The sequence below is a fragment of the Oryzias latipes genome, chromosome 4 (assembly GCF_053564925.1).
Source record: "Oryzias latipes strain Hd-rR chromosome 4, Olatipes_Hd-rR_3.1".
Classification (NCBI taxonomy): Eukaryota; Metazoa; Chordata; class Actinopteri; order Beloniformes; family Adrianichthyidae; genus Oryzias; species Oryzias latipes.
Genome location: NC_136240.1, coordinates 36,750,203 through 36,762,658, shown reverse-complemented (window position 1 = coordinate 36,762,658; position 12,456 = coordinate 36,750,203). Strand labels below are relative to the sequence as shown.

The 12,456-nt window shown below is 45.7% G+C and overlaps 1 long non-coding RNA gene across 8 annotated transcripts; it reads right to left on the bottom strand.

Moving 5' to 3' along the window:
- Positions 1-3,794: 3,794 nt before the first annotated feature.
- On the bottom strand, positions 3,795-12,128 carry LOC144992063 (uncharacterized). 8 transcript variants are annotated; one of them, XR_013655847.1, is made up of 10 exons: positions 11,880-12,128; positions 11,639-11,767; positions 11,373-11,464; positions 10,915-11,289; positions 9,141-10,816; positions 8,683-9,057; positions 8,132-8,584; positions 6,909-7,674; positions 6,451-6,825; positions 3,795-6,352 (listed from the first exon to the last, which is right to left on the bottom strand). It is a non-coding gene; the product is annotated as an uncharacterized LOC144992063 (long non-coding RNA). The 8 variants fall into 8 exon arrangements; XR_013655846.1 differs by having other exon boundaries at positions 6,909-8,584; positions 9,141-9,906; positions 10,364-10,816; XR_013655843.1 differs by having other exon boundaries at positions 3,798-6,352; positions 6,909-8,226; positions 8,345-8,584; positions 11,880-12,125.
- Positions 12,129-12,456: the final 328 nt, after the last annotated feature.

Sequence of the window (12,456 nt, the reverse complement as noted above, 5' to 3'; positions counted from 1 at the left end):
TGAAAATATAATGCGATGAAAAGGAAATTCACAATGAAAATGCGATGAAAAGGAAATTCGCTAAGAAATTGCATTGATAATGAAATTCGCAATCAAAATGCTCTCGTTTTTGAATAAAAAAGGAAACGCTCTCACCTTGGCTCCTCTGCTTGCTTCATTTCCCTGAAGGACCAGCATTGTGTCAAAACTAGGATTGCAGAGGACCAGCCACAAAAAAGGTGGAGAAGTAGACGTCTGGGGATGAGAAGGACAAAGACACTACATCAGGCTCAGCCGCTCCGTTGTTAGGTTCATCCTCCAAGTTGGATCCGGGTACCCCCCCCAGTGCAGCAGACGTGGCCAAGGGCCCGGGAAGTGATTTTCCAGGTCTGATTCGGCGTCCATGATGAGCAGCAGATTTCAATGACAGCAAGAGCGAGAGGACAGCATCGTTTCAGCGGTTCAAGGTTTGGAAGCATCTATCCCCAACTTACAGCTTCTCTCTGGTTGGCGGCGGACTTCCAGAACACAAAAATGGCCGGAGGCTGGATGGGCATGCCGCCCAGTCCCAATGCTGCCTACCTGGGCATTGGAGATCTGCACGACAATGGACAAGGGGCCGGCCCACGTCTGCGAAGGGATGAATGGACCACTCCGAGTGAGGCTCGACATGTGGCCAGAGACTTGTCGACGGTTCTGTTCTGTTGGGGTGCTATCTGGGGAGAGGCTGGCCAGAGCGTGTAGCCGACTTTAGGGTTTTTGCCGTTGCTGGATCTGACCGAAGCGACGCAGCGAAGAGTAGATCAGAAGGGTCGTCGTCATGGAGCAGCTGCCGCATGTACTTTCATCCGACGTATGGACATTAGTGGAGGAGCTCGAGCCAGATGGTGGCCCCGCTGATGCTTGGCTGGCCCCGCAGTGCATCAACGTTGGACGAAATGCCTCTGTGGAGCTGTCTGGTTGGGATGGACGTGGTGCCAGCTCGGTGGCAGATTGCCGGTCTGGATCGCACTACATCGTCAATCTCGCAGGATGGGGATCTGCGAGATTGAGGATGTGCGGCAATCCGGATGGGGAATCCACCACGGAGGTGTCACCACATCGATCCCCACCAGACAGCTCAACAAAAGCCCCTCATCTGACATTGAGGCTCTAGAGGGAAAGCCGGGAATCAGCAAGGCCTACCTCTGGGTCGTGCTCCTCCACCAACGTCCGTACGTCGGATGAAAGCACATACGGCAGCTGCTCCATGAGGACGACCCTTCTGAACTGCTCTTCGGTGCGTCACTCTGGTCGGATCCAGCAAGGGCAAAGGCCCTTCAGTCGGCTATACGCCCCCGCCAGCCTCTTCCCGGATGGTACCCCAACAGACCGGAATCGCCGACAACAAGTCTCTGGAGACACGTCAAGCCTCAGCCAGAGCGGTCCAGTCATCCGTTCGTAGAGGTTGGACCGCGCCTTGTCCATTGTCGTGCAGGCATCCAACGCCTGGGTAGGCGGCAGTGGGACCGGGCGGCATGCCCATCCAGCCTCCGCCCATCTCAGTGTTCTGGCAGTCCGCTGCCAACCAGAAAGGTGCTGCAAGTTGGGGATAGAGGCTTCCAGACGTTGAACCGTTGAAACGATGCCATCCTTCCGCTCTTGCTGTCGACGAAATCTGCTGCACATCATGGAGGCCGAATCAGACACCGAAAAGTCACTTCCCAGGCCCTTGGCCAGGTCTGCTGCACTGGGGGGGCACCCGATTCCACCCCCTCTTCCTTGGAGGATAAACCGCACGACGGACGACCCGAGCCTGAGTGAGTGGGAAAGGGAAAAGCTTCGATTTCCGACTCACCGCAGAAACCATTCTGTCCTCCCGCTCTTGCTGTCCACGTAGTCTGCTGCTCATCATGGACGGCGAATCGGATGCCAAAAAGTCACTTCCCAGGTCCCAGTCCAGGCTTGATGCACTGGCTGAATAGAATAGAGTAGATTAGAAACTCTGCTTCAGCGAAAATAGTCATAACAAATTTTGGAAATATTTAGTGCAAAACAGACTAAAAATTTAGTCTTTTTTGCCCCAAATATTTTTAGGAAAACATTTAGTGAACTAAAGAGAAAGACGAAAACTTCGGCACAGTGGCCAAACCAAGAAATGGAGAACTTACAGGTTTAAGATCGTCCTGAAGTAGTGTAGAAGTTGACCCATTGAAGGAGCTGCACTTCCAAAACCGCCAAGCTCTGCCATCTTTCAGGTTCCTGATTGGACGCAGTGATACACCAGTAACCTCTGTGTTCTGTTCTTTGTGTGCTTGAGGTCCAGTTCATTTTCCTTAACAGGTGCTGGATTTCAGGCAAGGAATTCTGGGAAGTAAAGCAGAATTAGAATACAGCCACATTTAGGCATTTCAACGCAAATGAAATTTGCCAGCAAACGCGATGCAAATAAGATTTTCAATGCAACCACTTTACAAATGACATCCGCAATTAAAATGCAACGAAAATGATATTCGCCCTGAACATGCAGTAAACATTAAATTTGCACTGAAAATACATTGAAAAAAATTCATAATAAAAACGAATTGAATATGAAAATATAATGCGATGAAAAGGAAATTCACAATGAAAATGCGATGAAAAGGAAATTCGCTAAGAAATTGCATTGATAATGAAATTCGCAATCAAAATGCTCTCGTTTTTGAATAAAAAAGGAAACGCTCTCACCTTGGCTCCTCTGCTTGCTTCATTTCCCTGAAGGACCAGCATTGTGTCAAAACTAGGATTGCAGAGGACCAGCCACAAAAAAGGTGGAGAAGTAGACGTCTGGGGATGAGAAGGACAAAGACACTACATCAGGCTCAGCCGCTCCGTTGTTAGGTTCATCCTCCAAGTTGGATCCGGGTACCCCCCCCAGTGCAGCAGACGTGGCCAAGGGCCCGGGAAGTGATTTTCCAGGTCCGATTCGGCGTCCATGATGAGCAGCAGATTTCAATGACAGCAAGAGCGAGAGGACAGCATCGTTTCAGCGGTTCAAGGTTTGGAAGCATCTATCCCCAACTTACAGCTTCTCTCTGGTTGGCGGCGGACTTCCAGAACACAAAAATGGCCGGAGGCTGGATGGGCATGCCGCCCAGTCCCAATGCTGCCTACCTGGGCATTGGAGATCTGCACGACAATGGACAAGGGGCCGGCCCACGTCTGCGAAGGGATGAATGGACCACTCCGAGTGAGGCTCGACATGTGGCCAGAGACTTGTTGTCGACGGTTCTGTTCTGTTGGGGTGCTATCTGGGGAGAGGCTGGCCAGAGCGTGTAGCCGACTTTAGGGTTTTTGCCGTTGCTGGATCTGACCGAAGCGACGCAGCGAAGAGTAGATCAGAAGGGTCGTCGTCATGGAGCAGCTGCCGCATGTACTTTCATCCGACGTAGGGACATTAGTGGAGGAGCTCGAGCCAGATGGTGGCCCCGCTGATGCTTGGCTGGCCCCGCAGTGCATCAACGTTGGACGAAATGCCTCTGTGGAGCTGTCTGGTTGGGATGGACGTGGTGCCAGCTCGGTGGCAGATTGCCGGTCTGGATCGCACTACATCGTCAATCTCGCAGGAGGGGGATCTGCGAGATTGAGGATGTGCGGCAATCCGGATGGGGAATCCACCACGGAGGTGTCACCACATCGATCCCCACCAGACAGCTCAACAAAAGCCCCTCATCTGACATTGAGGCTCTAGAGGGAAAGCCGGGAATCAGCAAGGCCTACCTCTGGGTCGTGCTCCTCCACCAACGTCCGTACGTCGGATGAAAGCACATACGGCAGCTGCTCCATGAGGACGACCCTTCTGAACTGCTCTTCGGTGCGTCACTCTGGTCGGATCCAGCAAGGGCAAAGGCCCTTCAGTCGGCTATACGCCCCCGCCAGCCTCTTCCCGGATGGTACCCCAACAGACCGGAATCGCCGACAACAAGTCTCTGGAGACACGTCAAGCCTCAGCCAGAGCGGTCCAGTCATCCGTTCGTAGAGGTTGGACCGCGCCCTGTCCATTGTCGTGCAGGCTTCCAAGGCCTGGGTAGGCGGCAGTGGGACCGGGCGGCATGCCCATCCAGCCTCCGCCCATCTCAGTGTTCTGGCAGTCCGCCGCCAACCAGAAAGGTGCTGCAAGTTGGGGATAGAGGCTTCCAGACGTTGAACCGCTGAAACGATGCCATCCTTCCGCTCTTGCTGTCGACGAAATCTGCTGCACATCATGGAGGCCGAATCAGACACCGAAAAGTCACTTCCCAGGCCCTTGGCCAGGTCTGCTGCACTGGGGGGGCACCCGATTCCACCCCCTCTTCCTTGGAGGATAAACCGCACGACGGACGACCCGAGCCTGAGTGAGTGGGAAAGGGAAAAGCTTTGATTTCCGACTCACCGCAGAAACCATTCTGTCCTCCCGCTCTTGCTGTCCACGTAGTCTGCTGCTCATCATGGACGGCGAATCGGATGCCAAAAAGTCACTTCCCAGGTCCCAGTCCAGGCTTGATGCACTGGCTGAATAGAATAGAGTAGATTAGAAACTCTGCTTCAGCGAAAAAAGTCATAACAAATTTTGGAAATATTTAGTGCAAAACAGACTAAAAATTGAGTCTTTTTTGCCCCAAATATGTTTAGGAAAACATTTAGTCAACTAAAGAGAAAGACAAAAACTTCGGCACAACGGCCAAACCAAGAAATGGAGAACTTACAGGTTGAAGATCGTCCTGAAGTAGTGTAGAAGTTGACCCATTGAAGGAGCTGCACTTCCAAAACCGCCAAGCTCTGCCATCTTTCAGGTTCCTGATTGGACGCAGTGATACACCAGTAACCTCTTTGTTCTGTTCTTTTTGTGCTTGAGGTCAAGTTCATTTTCCTGAACAGGTGCCGGATTTCAGGCAAGGAATTCTGGGAAGTAAAGCGGAATTAGAATACAGCCACATTTAAGCTTCAGCAAGAAAAGTCATAACGAATTTTGGAAATATTTAGAGCAAAACAGAATAAAAATTTAGTCTTATTTGCCCCAAATATTTTTAGGAAACCATTTAGTAAACTATGTAGTAAGACGAAAACATCGGCACAGCGGCCAAACCAAGAAAAATATAACTTACAGGTTGAAGATCTTCCTGAAGTAGTGTAGAAGTTGACCCATTGAAGGAGCTGCACTTCCTTTTTTTTTTTTTTTTTTTTTTCTTTTAACTTGTTCTGTCCAACAGCTGAGCAAACAGATTAGAGCTGAAGGCTTTTTGTGTTGGACAGGTTTTACTATCACAAAAAGAGGTTATATAGCTTCAAGAAACTAGAGTGTAGATTTGTATAAACCCCTTTTTGTCGTATTATTTTTTATTTATTTGTTACATTTAGTGTGTGTGGGGAGGGAGAGGGGAAGAATGTGAGGGGAGGGTGGAAGAGAGTAAAAGGAAGAAAGGTGAAAAGGTGGGGGATACAAGCACTGATTTGACTAAGTTATTAATTTAAGCTGTAACAATTATACCAGTTCTGCTGGAAAGACGAATGTTACATCAAAGGTGAAAATCTGACACTAAGATGAGCGAAAAAAAAACTGTCCATCAATACACTGTAGGTAAGGAGGAGGGATGAAGCAGACAGGGAGCAGTGTGGCAGTGTGCACGTGCACGTGGGGGTGGAGATAAATGCATGCTGCCGACGTGAACCGTGTGTTCATAAAGGGAGCCAGATCCTACCCAGCCAGACCAGCCAGACCAGGAGAGGGGAGGAGAGCCCCCCAGGCCAGAAGCCCCCCCAGCATCCGGACCCAGGCAGCCCGGGAGGGGAGGAGGAGGGGACCGCCCACCCCACCAGCCAGGCACAGAGAGGGCCCCCCTACAGGGGCCCCCCCAATGCCCAGAGGCACAAGCGAACCCAGTGTCCGGCCCCCAGGCCACAAGACAGGAGCGCTTAGCCGTACCAGGCGGCAGCCATGGGGGCCACCGGGCGCCGGACACCGAGACAAAGGCCAGGGACGAAGCCAGGGCCCCCGGAACCCATGAGCCGGCCACCACCCGACCGGCGCCCTGTCCCCGCAAGCCAGCCCAGGCATGCGACCCTAGCAACCCAGGGATCGCCACGCACCCACAGCCAGTTAAAAGTTAGTTAAAAGAAAAAGAAAAATAGTAATCACCTCTTGAATCAATTTGTGCTCTGGTCTGGCCAGCTGTATCTCTGACAGCTTCTCCTTCGCTGTGGTGCTGGATTTAGCAAGACCAACAATCCTACGCCCCTTACTTTGGATGTCCTCTAGTTCAGGGGTTTTTCACCACCAAATGAAGCATATGTGCAAAACACATTATGTGCCGAAGTAGTAATGTATATAAGCACATGCAACCATGTTGGGAGCACAGTCTGTAACAAGGCCTGTCACCTGGAAGAAAGATTACAACATGTTCACAAATCGTGTACATTAGGTAGTGGGAGGCCATATTGATGAATGATCTTGTACTTTATTGAACTGGCACGCACCTTTCCTTTAAATCCCCATTCTTCCATGAGGAGATTTTTGGCCTAAGTCAAGTGAGCTGCAGTGTGGGTTTGGAGAAACTTAAGAACCCCCAAGACCAAAGAGGCCAGCTCCACCTAGAATGAACAAAACCAAACTGAGATACATAAATTAAAGCAGGGGATACCTACCTCCTCGGTGATAAAATGGCATGTTACAGCCAAGTAAGCATCCATGTTAATTGATGTCCACATGTCTGCTCTCAGGCTGACAGCAGAGGTCCTGCTGACCACAGCTAAGGCCTTCTCCTTTTAGGCTTTGTACTTTTCCTCCACCATTGTCCTCAAGGCCTTCCTATTAGGAATTATGTAGGAGTGGTCCAAAAGGTTGACAAGAGCCTAATGGTGACAAATAAAATACAGCTTATTATGTACACAAAAGCATAAATAAGGTAAATGCTATATAACATTAGCCACCTTACCTTGAAGCCCTTGTCTCCAACCATTGAAAATGGGTGTGCATCCATTACAATCATATCCACCAATGCAGAATGAAGTTCTTGCTTTCTGGACATTGAAAAACATCCTTGCATGCTTGCTTTTTTTCACGAGGGACCTGCCTGGTGTCAGATTTGGGATTGCAGATGGCCAGCCACAAAAGGTGGAGAAGCAGAGATCTGGGGATGAAAAGGACACTACAGTAAGCTCAGCCCCGCATCTCGCAGGAGGGGGATCTGCTAGATTGACGATGTGCGGCTATCCGGACCGGCAATCCACCACGGCGCTGTCACCAGGATTTCCAACTCACTGCATTTAACCTTTGCTTTAGCAAGAAAAGTTATAACTCCATAACAAATTTCGGAAATATTTAGAGCAAAACCCACTAAAAATTTAGTGGGTTTTGTACAAGTAAAGCAGAATTAGAATACACCCATATTTAAGCTGTGCTCCAGCAAGAAAAATCATAACTGCATAAAGAATTTCAAAATTCAAAATACTTTTATTTATATAGCACATTTCATGTTAAGAAAACAGCTCAAGGTGCTGTATATAAAAAACAAACAAGGATGCACCATTGCAAAAAAGTTTAAATAAAATAATAAGCAGCTCCTAATAAAATACACAAAAACAAACACAAGTAAAAGAGGAATGATTTAAAAAAAAAAACCTTAAGAGAGAACCTCCTGTTGGCCCGGAAGTCAGCATAGACAGACACCCTGCCAAGCGTGACAAACACTCTCAAACAGTCTGAAATGTAAACGTGATCATTAAAAAAGTGAAAATAGAAAAACAGCTGAAATATAAAAACTTCAGATAAATTAATGCATAAAAATTAGGGAAGAAAATCGAAGCCCTGTGAAGCGCTCATGGGGCTTCATGTAAATGTGCCAGAAAAATGGATGAAACATTAGGGGATTGGAAACCACACAGAACAGCGGCATCTGGTGGCGGACTGGACGTATATCATCTACTCCACTAAGCCTGTTGCCCTTGTAACACTTCAGTGCGGAATTAAAATATAAAGATAATGTTTGAAGATTTGTGAGAAGTGCTTGTGTTACATTGTGACTGCCAACTATAAAGTGAGAATGAGTGCTTGTGAACCGGGGTCTATCTAAAATGACTGGGTGGGATAGATGTTTTATTTAAAACTGTATTTTCTCCACTGTGCTGGGCTTCATCCCGTTTTGTATTTTTTGCTTACTATTTCGCCAGCTTTGGAGAAGATCCAACAAGAGGAGGAAGGTCCGTATTGAGTGTGGCCAGAGCTGCCCCCTAACATTAAATGTGCTGTTCCATCTCATTTCCACCATAGACAAGACGACAAGCACGTTTTAAGGAGAGAAGAAAACACAACAACCATCACTGCAAACAAATGTAAAATCTTAGTTAAAAGAAAAAGAAAAATAGTAATCACCTCTTGAATCAATTTGTGCTCTGGTCTGGCCAGCTGTATCTCTGACAGCTTCTCCTTCGCTGTGGTGCTGGATTTAGCAAGACCAACAATCCTACGCCCCTTACTTTGGATGTCCTCTAGTTCAGGGGTTTTTCACCACCAAATGAAGCATATGTGCAAAACACATTATGTGCCGAAGTAGTAATGTATATAAGCACATGCAACCATGTTGGGAGCACAGTCTGTAACAAGGCCTGTCACCTGGAAGAAAGATTACAACATGTTCACAAATCGTGTACATTAGGTAGTGGGAGGCCATATTGATGAATGATCTTGTACTTTATTGAACTGGCACGCACCTTTCCTTTAAATCCCCATTCTTCCATGAGGAGATTTTTGGCCTAAGTCAAGTGAGCTGCAGTGTGGGTTTGGAGAAACTTAAGAACCCCCAAGACCAAAGAGGCCAGCTCCACCTAGAATGAACAAAACCAAACTGAGATACATAAATTAAAGCAGGGGATACCTACCTCCTCGGTGATAAAATGGCATGTTACAGCCAAGTAAGCATCCATGTTAATTGATGTCCACATGTCTGCTCTCAGGCTGACAGCAGAGGTCCTGCTGACCACAGCTAAGGCCTTCTCCTTTTAGGCTTTGTACTTTTCCTCCACCATTGTCCTCAAGGCCTTCCTATTAGGAATTATGTAGGAGTGGTCCAAAAGGTTGACAAGAGCCTAATGGTGACAAATAAAATACAGCTTATTATGTACACAAAAGCATAAATAAGGTAAATGCTATATAACATTAGCCACCTTACCTTGAAGCCCTTGTCTCCAACCATTGAAAATGGGTGTGCATCCATTACAATCATATCCACCAATGCAGAATGAAGTTCTTGCTTTCTGGACATTGAAAAACATCCTTGCATGCTTGCTTTTTTTCACGAGGGACCTGCCTGGTGTCAGATTTGGGATTGCAGATGGCCAGCCACAAAAGGTGGAGAAGCAGAGATCTGGGGATGAAAAGGACACTACAGTAAGCTCAGCCCCGCATCTCGCAGGAGGGGGATCTGCTAGATTGACGATGTGCGGCTATCCGGACCGGCAATCCACCACGGCGCTGTCACCAGGATTTCCAACTCACTGCATTTAACCTTTGCTTTAGCAAGAAAAGTTATAACTCCATAACAAATTTCGGAAATATTTAGAGCAAAACCCACTAAAAATTTAGTGGGTTTTGTACAAGTAAAGCAGAATTAGAATACACCCATATTTAAGCTGTGCTCCAGCAAGAAAAATCATAACTGCATAAAGAATTTCAAAATTCAAAATACTTTTATTTATATAGCACATTTCATGTTAAGAAAACAGCTCAAGGTGCTGTATATAAAAAACAAACAAGGATGCACCATTGCAAAAAAGTTTAAATAAAATAATAAGCAGCTCCTAATAAAATACACAAAAACAAACACAAGTAAAAGAGGAATGATTTAAAAAAAAAAACCTTAAGAGAGAACCTCCTGTTGGCCCGGAAGTCAGCATAGACAGACACCCTGCCAAGCGTGACAAACACTCTCAAACAGTCTGAAATGTAAACGTGATCATTAAAAAAGTGAAAATAGAAAAACAGCTGAAATATAAAAACTTCAGATAAATTAATGCATAAAAATTAGGGAAGAAAATCGAAGCCCTGTGAAGCGCTCATGGGGCTTCATGTAAATGTGCCAGAAAAATGGATGAAACATTAGGGGATTGGAAACCACACAGAACAGCGGCATCTGGTGGCGGACTGGACGTATATCATCTACTCCACTAAGCCTGTTGCCCTTGTAACACTTCAGTGCGGAATTAAAATATAAAGATAATGTTTGAAGATTTGTGAGAAGTGCTTGTGTTACATTGTGACTGCCAACTATAAAGTGAGAATGAGTGCTTGTGAACCGGGGTCTATCTAAAATGACTGGGTGGGATAGATGTTTTATTTAAAACTGTATTTTCTCCACTGTGCTGGGCTTCATCCCGTTTTGTATTTTTTGCTTACTATTTCGCCAGCTTTGGAGAAGATCCAACAAGAGGAGGAAGGTCCGTATTGAGTGTGGCCAGAGCTGCCCCCTAACATTAAATGTGCTGTTCCATCTCATTTCCACCATAGACAAGACGACAAGCACGTTTTAAGGAGAGAAGAAAACACAACAACCATCACTGCAAACAAATGTAAAATCTTAGTTAAAAGAAAAAGAAAAATAGTAATCACCTCTTGAATCAATTTGTGCTCTGGTCTGGCCAGCTGTATCTCTGACAGCTTCTCCTTCGCTGTGGTGCTGGATTTAGCAAGACCAACAATCCTACGCCCCTTACTTTGGATGTCCTCTAGTTCAGGGGTTTTTCACCACCAAATGAAGCATATGTGCAAAACACATTATGTGCCGAAGTAGTAATGTATATAAGCACATGCAACCATGTTGGGAGCACAGTCTGTAACAAGGCCTGTCACCTGGAAGAAAGATTACAACATGTTCACAAATCGTGTACATTAGGTAGTGGGAGGCCATATTGATGAATGATCTTGTACTTTATTGAACTGGCACGCACCTTTCCTTTAAATCCCCATTCTTCCATGAGGAGATTTTTGGCCTAAGTCAAGTGAGCTGCAGTGTGGGTTTGGAGAAACTTAAGAACCCCCAAGACCAAAGAGGCCAGCTCCACCTAGAATGAACAAAACCAAACTGAGATACATAAATTAAAGCAGGGGATACCTACCTCCTCGGTGATAAAATGGCATGTTACAGCCAAGTAAGCATCCATGTTAATTGATGTCCACATGTCTGCTCTCAGGCTGACAGCAGAGGCCCTGCTGACCACAGCTAAGGCCTTCTCCTTTTAGGCTTTGTACTTTTCCTCCACCATTGTCCTCAAGGCCTTCCTATTAGGAATTATGTAGGAGTGGTCCAAAAGGTTGACAAGAGCCTAATGGTGACAAATAAAATACAGCTTATTATGTACACAAAAGCATAAATAAGGTAAATGCTATATAACATTAGCCACCTTACCTTGAAGCCCTTGTCTCCAACCATTGAAAATGGGTGTGCATCCATTACAATCATATCCACCAATGCAGAATGAAGTTCTTGCTTTCTGGACACTGAAAAACATCCATCATATTAAGTTTAAAAAAATAAAAAATAAATCATACGAGTTGAGCATCAAACTCATGAACTGAGGTTGCACATGCCTCTAAATGTACCACTGAGCCATCTGTTTAACCCCCTGTAACAAGTGCCATTTGTTATATATTTATATTATTATTCTTACTGACATGAGGAGGATTGAAGGTTTGGTTTGCCAACTGTGGAGTTTCAAAATGATGAACGGAGCGGAGATGTTTCATCATGGAGGATGTACTGTCATTAAATGCCAATTCACGTTTGTGAATCAAACATTGCACCTAAAAAAGAAATGGAAAGAATAAAAATGATTCATTTAAACTGAAAGACATACCTATAAATCTAACATAATCAGCAATGGCTACTAATAAAATAACGTTAATAGTGTATTACCTTCTTAGGAGAATTCTTAGGAAATATCCACCAATGCAGCATCAAGTTCTTGCTTTCTGGAAGCCTTTGTTTTCAACAATTGAAAATGTTTGTGCATCACAAACACTTTTTAACAAACGTTAAAATATAAAAACAGTTAAAATATAAAAACTTAAGATAAGTTAATGCATAAAAAGCCTAAAACACCTGAAATATGACAAGTTGGTATGTTTAAACAAAGACTAAATAATTAGATAAATAATAATAATAACAACACACATCAAACAAATCAAAAATGAACTGAGTCCAAACCAGTGCACCTGCACCCAAACAAATTTATGAGCAGGTGTGTTGAGCACGTGACCATGCGCTCTTCGAGGACCAATCCGTTTGAAGTTTGGATAGCCACGCCTTCTTGCGCAAAAATACTCGCCAAAAAAGAAGTTCCGGTATAAGTCACATTATGTAATGTCCGTTGGTCAGATGACGTGTCAGTGATCTGGACAAATTATGATACTACCATTGAAAAATATTTTATGTGGTCCTTTGTAAACAAACAGAGCTCCGACGTGGAGCTAGATTGTCTTCTAAACGTGCT